Raw genomic sequence first — 7173 nt, 5'->3', positions numbered from 1 at the left:
ACTTATTTTGGGGAAGTTAGGGGAAGTTCCCATTCTTTTAAATTCCACTGGCCAAGTGGTAAGAGGAGTAAAAGAGACAGGATCTCAAAATTCTATTTACAGTAAGTAGGTGGAATAAATTATGTGATTCACTGGATAGAGGTCTATAGGACTATTGTTATGATCTATGATTAAGTGGTATAATATTTTGATAATGATGATAACCTAAACTGTTATCCTCCCACTCTATTTCACATGTATGGCTATTTTTTTTACTTAGTTCAGAACTGGGAGGGGGGGGAATTCCATTCTCCTACCCATGCCTCTTTCATCAGACCAAGGTTTGCTCTACAGTTTTATCTGGGTCAAGTTATTACTCAAATGCTCGCAGGAAGGCTTACTGACATATTCATCAGGACTGTGAAAAGAACAAAGAGGGAAGCCCAATAATTCTTTAAATGTAGTATTGTTTTGAAAACAAACTCACTGGGTGAGCAAACAGATAAAGCTAACAGGAATTCATTACTGGAGTTCAACAAGAGAAAGAAAGAAAAAGGGGTGTCACTATGAGGTTGTGTGTCCTCACAGAGTGCATGCTCAATTGCAAGAGTTTTAAGAGATTGCATCTTGAATAGAGATAATTGCAAGAAGTGTGCCCTAAGAGTTACTAATTTCCCACTGTCGGTGGCTGAAAAATTCTGCTAAGGCAAGTGTAGGAAGATGTACTAGATCCTGGGATGACAACTATTACTCACCAAATTAAGCTCTTATAGATGCAATTAAGTATGTTAACAATGAGAGAGATGGAAAAAAGATGGACTATGCAGAACAAAAAAAATTGAATTTGCAAATAAACTGGGGAAATGATTGGCATATAAACTGTGAAAAGAAAAAGAGAAACTATGATATTAAAATTACAAGAAGGAAATACTGTGATAACAGATAATGCAAATATGTGAAAAATGTTTCATCAGTATAGGTAGTCCTCAACTTACAAAAGTTCATTTAGTGACCATTCAAAGTTACAACAGCGCTGACTTATGACCATTTTTCACACTTACTACTGTTGCAATATCCCCATGATTATGTGATCCAAATTTGGATGCTTGACAACTGACTCAAATTTATAATTGTTGCAGTGTCCCGTAGTCATGTGATCATCTTTTGTGACCTTCTTACAAGCAAAGTCAATGGGGATGCCAGATTCACTTAGCAATTGTGTTACTAACTTAACAAGTGCAGTAATTCACTTAACAATTGTGGCACAAAAGGTTGTAAAATGGGGCAAAATTCACTTAACAAATGTTTCACTCAGCAACAAAAATTTTGGGCTCAATTGTGGTCATAAGTTGAAGACTACTTGTATTATATTACTTTATGTAAAGGTCAAGAAATTTTCTCAGAATAAAATAGATGAATATTTACATAAATAGAATTTACTAAAAATTCAGACAATCAGAGAAAAAAACTTGAATGGACTTATAACAATAATGGAACCGCATAAAGAGTAAAATAGGAAAAGCACCTGATCCAGACATGCAACATCTGCCCCCTTTCACCCGTCTTCTAATGGTCAAGCTGAACGTATGGTGAGGACCATGAAGGAATCACTTAAACGCATAGTAACAGGTGACTGGCATCACAGACTGGCAGATTTTTTTACTCTGTCAGCATTCTACGCCCTGCACTGCTACAGGCAAAAGTCCTGCAGAACTTCGTTGGGGGAGGCAACTGGTCACTAAACTGGACAGGTTGCATCCAGATAGAGTGGCAGCAGAAGCCTCTCGACCAAAACTCCCGAGGGGGCTACAAGTGGGTGATTGGGTTTGGGCCAGAAACTATGGACATGGAAATCTATGGGTCCCTGGTAAAATTACCAAATCATCTGGTCCCCTTTCTTACGAAGTGGGGCTGGAGGGAGGGCGAGTTGTCAGACGCCACATCGATCAAATCAGGAAACGGTTTCCAGAATGGCCACTAAGCGAGGACTGCGTCATAAGCCCCTTCCGAAGTCCCCAAACTTGCAGCCAAGCCAGCCCACACATGGACTCTCTAGACTCTTCCCTTTTAAGCAATGAGGAACTGGGCATAGAGGAGGGGAGTCCAGAAGTGTAACATGGATCCCCTGACGGAGCAAGCCAACCAGACTTTAACAACCGCTGTGCTAACTCTGCTCAGCAACCTGACTCTGGGGTGGGCCAACCAGGAGAGGCCAGCCAGAGTGCATCTAAATCCTTTGACTCAAGTGCCTCAAGGGACATTGGTCTACCTGGCCCGATGGGTAAGCTGGTAGACCAGAAAGTGACCGGAACACCAGGACATTCCACAAGAGCACACAAGCCTCTTTCTTATTTAGCTGATTACATTGTAAAATAAAGAACCTATAATGTTGTCTGTACTGATAACTTGTCACTGTACTGAAATAGTATTGAAGCTATGATGTTAACTGTCTTGTGTACTGTAATGGAAGTCTATTCATTTGGCTAAACTGATGCTACAATGTTAACTTGTATTATTTACAATACTTGCTATGATGTTAAGTCTTGTATTGTTTACTAAATATTGCTATAGTGTTGTCTGATCTAAGAGGGGAGGGGTGTTATGTATTGGGCTCAAATGTAGCACCACGTGGTTAGCTGGAGCAGCTAACGGCTCTCCAGCAACCCAGACTCCAGGTCTCCGTTGCTGCTATTGGCTGCCCCTAGGCAGCAATGGGTTACTTTAAATCTATTGGCTGCTGCCTAGGGGCCAGGCTATAAATTGCTGCAAGCTGCAGCCCAATTCTCAGTTCAGATCCTGCAAGCAATAAACCATGAGTTTTGCTGAAATCACTTGCTGTGTCTTCTTTCCTGCGCCAAGGACCCAATGCATTACTATAAACAACATCACCACCAGATGGATTTATAGCTGGCTGACATTCCGTACTCAGCAAGTAATCCTCAATGGTACTACATCCACATGGACAGAAGTAAGCAATGGCGTACCAAAGGCTCCATCTTAGACCCAGTACTCTTCGATATATTTATTCATGACTTAGATGTGGGAATAGAAGGGGAACTCAACAAATTTGCAGATGTCACTAAAATGGTAGGAATAGTCAAAACCCCAATAGACAAGCTCAGGATTGAAAAAGATCTTGACAAACTTGAACAATGGGCCCTGTCCAACAAAATGAGTATTAATGTGGAGAAAAGCAAAGTTTTACATTTAGGCAGGAAAAACCAAAGGTATAAGTACAGATTAGGCTAGACCTGGCTCAAAAACAGTAACTGTGAGAGGGACTTTGGAGTCCTAGTGGACAATCACTTGACTATAGGTCAGCAGTGCGCAGCAGCCACCAAAAACGCTAATACAATCCTGGGTTGTATAAACAGAGGCATAGAATCAAGATCACACAAAGTATTAATACCACTTTATAAAACCCTAGTGAGACCACACCTGAAATACTGCAACCAATTTTGGTCACCATACTACAAAAAAGATGTTGAGACCTTGGAAAAAGTTCAGAGAAGAGCAACTAAGATGATCAAAAGCCTAGAGACTAAAACATATGAAGAACAGTTGCAGGACTTGTGTTTGGCTAGTCTAAAGAAAAGAAGAAAAAGGGAAGCATGATAGCAGTATTCCAGTATTTGCGGGGCTGCCCCAAAGAAGAGGGGGTCAAACTATTCTCCAAAGCACCAGAGGGCAGGATAAGAAACAATGGTTGGAAACTGATAAACCAGTGGAACAGCTTGCCTTCAGAAATCATGGGCACTCCATCACTCGAGTTTTTTAAGAAGAGACTGGACAGTCACTTGTATGAGAGGGGATAGGAGGCTGGACTAGAAGAACTCCAAGGTCCCTTCCAGCTACTATTCTATTCTATTCTATTCTATTCTATTCTATTCTATTCTATTCTATTCTATTCTATTCTATTCTATTCTATTCCATTCCATTCCATTCCATTCCATTCCATTCCATTCCATTCCATTCCATTCTATTCTATTCTATTCTATTCTATTCTATTCTATTCTATTCTATTCTATTCTATTCTATTCTATTCTATTCTATTCTATTCTATTCTATTCTATTCTATTTCTACTCTACTCTATGATGAAAAACAGACTTTACTGATATTCTTAGATATTAAAAAAAAACCTTTGACAATTTGAATTGGATTTTCTTGTTCTGGAAATTATGATGCTTAGAACCTAGAATCATAGGGTTGAAAGACCTTGGAGGTCTTCTAGTCCAAACCCTTGTTCTAGACAGGAGAACGTATACCATACTGGTCAAATGATTGTCCGGTCTATTTTTCAAAACCTCCAGTGATGGAGCATCCACACACGAGGCAAGATTTCCGCTGAGTACAGGTGCTCCTCGACTTACAACACTTTGTTTAGTGACTGTTTGAAGTTATAACGGCATTTAAAAGTGACTTATGATCATTTTTCACACTTACAACTGTTGGTCATGTGATCCAAATTCAGCTGCTTAGTAACTGACTCACATTTATTGTGCTTGCAATGTCCCAGGGTTGTGTGATTGTCTTTTATGACCTAACAGCTGCAATCATCCCCTCGATAACTATTGCAGGAAAGGTCATAAAATGGGGTAAAACTCACTTAACAAATGTCTCACTTAGCAAGAGAAATTTCAGGCTCAGTTGTGGTTGTAAGTCAAGGACTACTTGTAATTGTTCTCTCTGTCAGAAAATTTCTCTTTACTTCTAGGTTGGGTCTCTCTTAACAAATTTCCACTCTTTCTTTCTTGTCCTGCCCTGTGTTGCCCTAGATCAGGGGTCGGCAATCTGAAACAGTGAAAGAGCCACTCAGAACCGGTTCCCTCACAAAAAAAAAAACCTGGGAGCCGCAAAATGTGTGCGCGCATGCGCAGAACAGGGGGCTTGATTGAAGAGTAGAGCCTAAGGCGAGACATGCACCGGCCCTGACCCCATCCAGCTCTGGTATGGATGGCTCCTCCATCCTGGCTTCTCCTCCCCTCAGAAAAGACTGCTCTGAGGGAGCGGAGGAGGAGGACAATGAGGAGAAGTAGCTGCTGAGGCAAATCTTCTGAGGCTGCTGCTCGGGCTTGCCTATCTCAGCCTGCTGCAGGATTTGGGGGTTTTTGTTGGATTTTTGCATGCAGTTTACTTGGGGGGAGGAGGAGGAAGAAGCGTGGAGCAGCCAGTCAGAGCCCAGATTGTTTGCTTTTTGAGAGAGAGAGAGAGAGAGAGAGAGAGAGAGACGGAGGGAGGGAGGGAAGGAAGGAAGGAAGGAAGGAAGGAAGGAAGGAAGGAAGGAAGGAAGGAATATAAGAAAGGAAGAAGAAAGGCAGGAAGAATATGGGAAGGAAGGAAGGAAGGAAGGAAGGAAGGAAGGAAGAAAGAAAGAAAGAAAGAAAGAAAGAAAGAAAGAAAGAAAGAAAGAAAGAAAGAAAGAAAGAAGAAAGAAAATGGTTGCCGCTTGACCTGCTGTGGCTGGGCGTGTGGCGTGGCTGGCAGCTTTGTGTAGGCAGGCAAGGGAGGCTTTTCCCTCTGGGGGTGGGGGGAAAAAGACAGATTCTCCAACTGGCTCTTCCTTCCCCTTCTCTGGGCTGGGCTGCAATCTTGCCCACTGCTTCTACGCCTCCTCTTTCCTCCTCCCCACCCCTTGCAGAAAAAAAGGAGAAGGCAGGCAGTGGGGCAGGGGGTTTCCCCATCCCAAATGCTCCGAGAATGGGTTTCCCTTCCTTGCCCGCAGACCCACCCTGGATTGCTCCACCAGAGAAATCCCTGTCTTTGCAAGAGAGGCAGAAGTGATCGCCCTTTTGCAAGCAGGAAATCTTGCATGGGAATTGCAGCCAGGGATTCCTCCCCCACCCACCCCCACACACTCTTTCCCTGGCTTGTCCTGTATCTGGGGTTTCCTTCCTCATGAAGAGATCTGCAAGATTTCCTGCTTGCAAAAGGGTGATCACTTCTGCCTCTCTTGCAAAGACAGGGATTTCTCCGGTGGAACAAAGCAGAGAGGCAAAGAATGTGGAAGGCACTTGGAAGCCACCAAAGAAAGAAAACAGGAAGAAGGAAGGAAGGAAGGAAGGAAGGAAGGAAGGAAGGAAGGAAGGAAGGAAGGAAGGAAGGAAGGAAGGAAAGATATAACCTTCAGCAAAGCAGCCTCCCTGAAAAAGAAACACATTTGCACTTATGTGAGCAGACACGTGCCACCACAAGCAGCTCCCCCTCTCAGCCTCTCCTAAGCCAAAAACCTCACCCTGCCTTAATTGCAGGTGAAACCTGCTGAAAGCCCAACCAGCCCATGCAGAAGCACTGCCTGCTCGCCTTTCCAGGGCACTCCTCCCTTTTAGCTGGTCAATCTTTAAAATCAGCCTTTTCTATTTGTTTGTTTGTTTGTTTGTTTGTTTGTTTGTTTGTTTGGGGGGGTAGAGGTGGAATCTGCAAGCATGCCAACTAGGGCAGTGGGTTGGACCAGAGAAGAGCGGGAGCAAGGAGAGTGGCCAGGCCAGGAGGATTGGTGACCTGACCACCAGCTGATCCAGGCTGAGCTCCTCGTGAGCAAGCCGGGTGATGCTGAGGCCACTTTGGAAAGCAAAAGTAAGCAAACTCTTCCCTTCTCCCTCCTGATTTGATTTCATAATCCCAGCCACTTTGGCTTTTAAAAAAAAGAAAAAAGAAAAAAGATTTTTTTTAAAAAAGGAGTGAGGGGAATAGGGCAGAGGAGAGAGAGAGAGAGAGAGAGAGAGAGAGAGAGAGAGAGAGAGAGAGAGAGAGAACAAAAGGCAGACGAGGAGGGCTCCCCCTCCTCTCCAAGGCAAGCTGCCCTCCTCCCCATCCTGCACCCCCTCTCCCAAAGAGATTGGCTGGCAGTTTGTCAATTGCCACTCTTCCTCCTCCTCTTCCTCCTCCTCCTCCTCCTCCTCCTCCTCCTCCTCCTCCTCCTCCTCCCCCTCCCCATTCCAGCTTGAGGCCAGAGTTTGCGCCAGAAGAAGAAGAAACGGGGTACTTTCCCCCACCCACTGTTTCTCTTCCTCTTTTCCTTCTCCCATCACTTCTTTAGCATGTGTTTGCTGGGAGCCCACCCAGATTTGAGAACCTTGGATTCTGACTCTTCCTCCCATGCACCCCACCCCCATGCATCCCTTATTCCTCCCCCCACCCCGACACTGGCACAGCCCACCCCCTTTTTCCCGTCCTTCCTGTGAGCGTGCAGGTAT

Source organism: Vipera ursinii, assembly GCF_947247035.1.
Source record: "Vipera ursinii genome assembly, chromosome: 3".
NCBI classification, from domain to species: Eukaryota; Metazoa; Chordata; class Lepidosauria; order Squamata; family Viperidae; genus Vipera; species Vipera ursinii.
The sequence above is the reverse complement of the archived record's forward strand: the minus strand, read 5'-3'. Positions refer to the sequence as shown.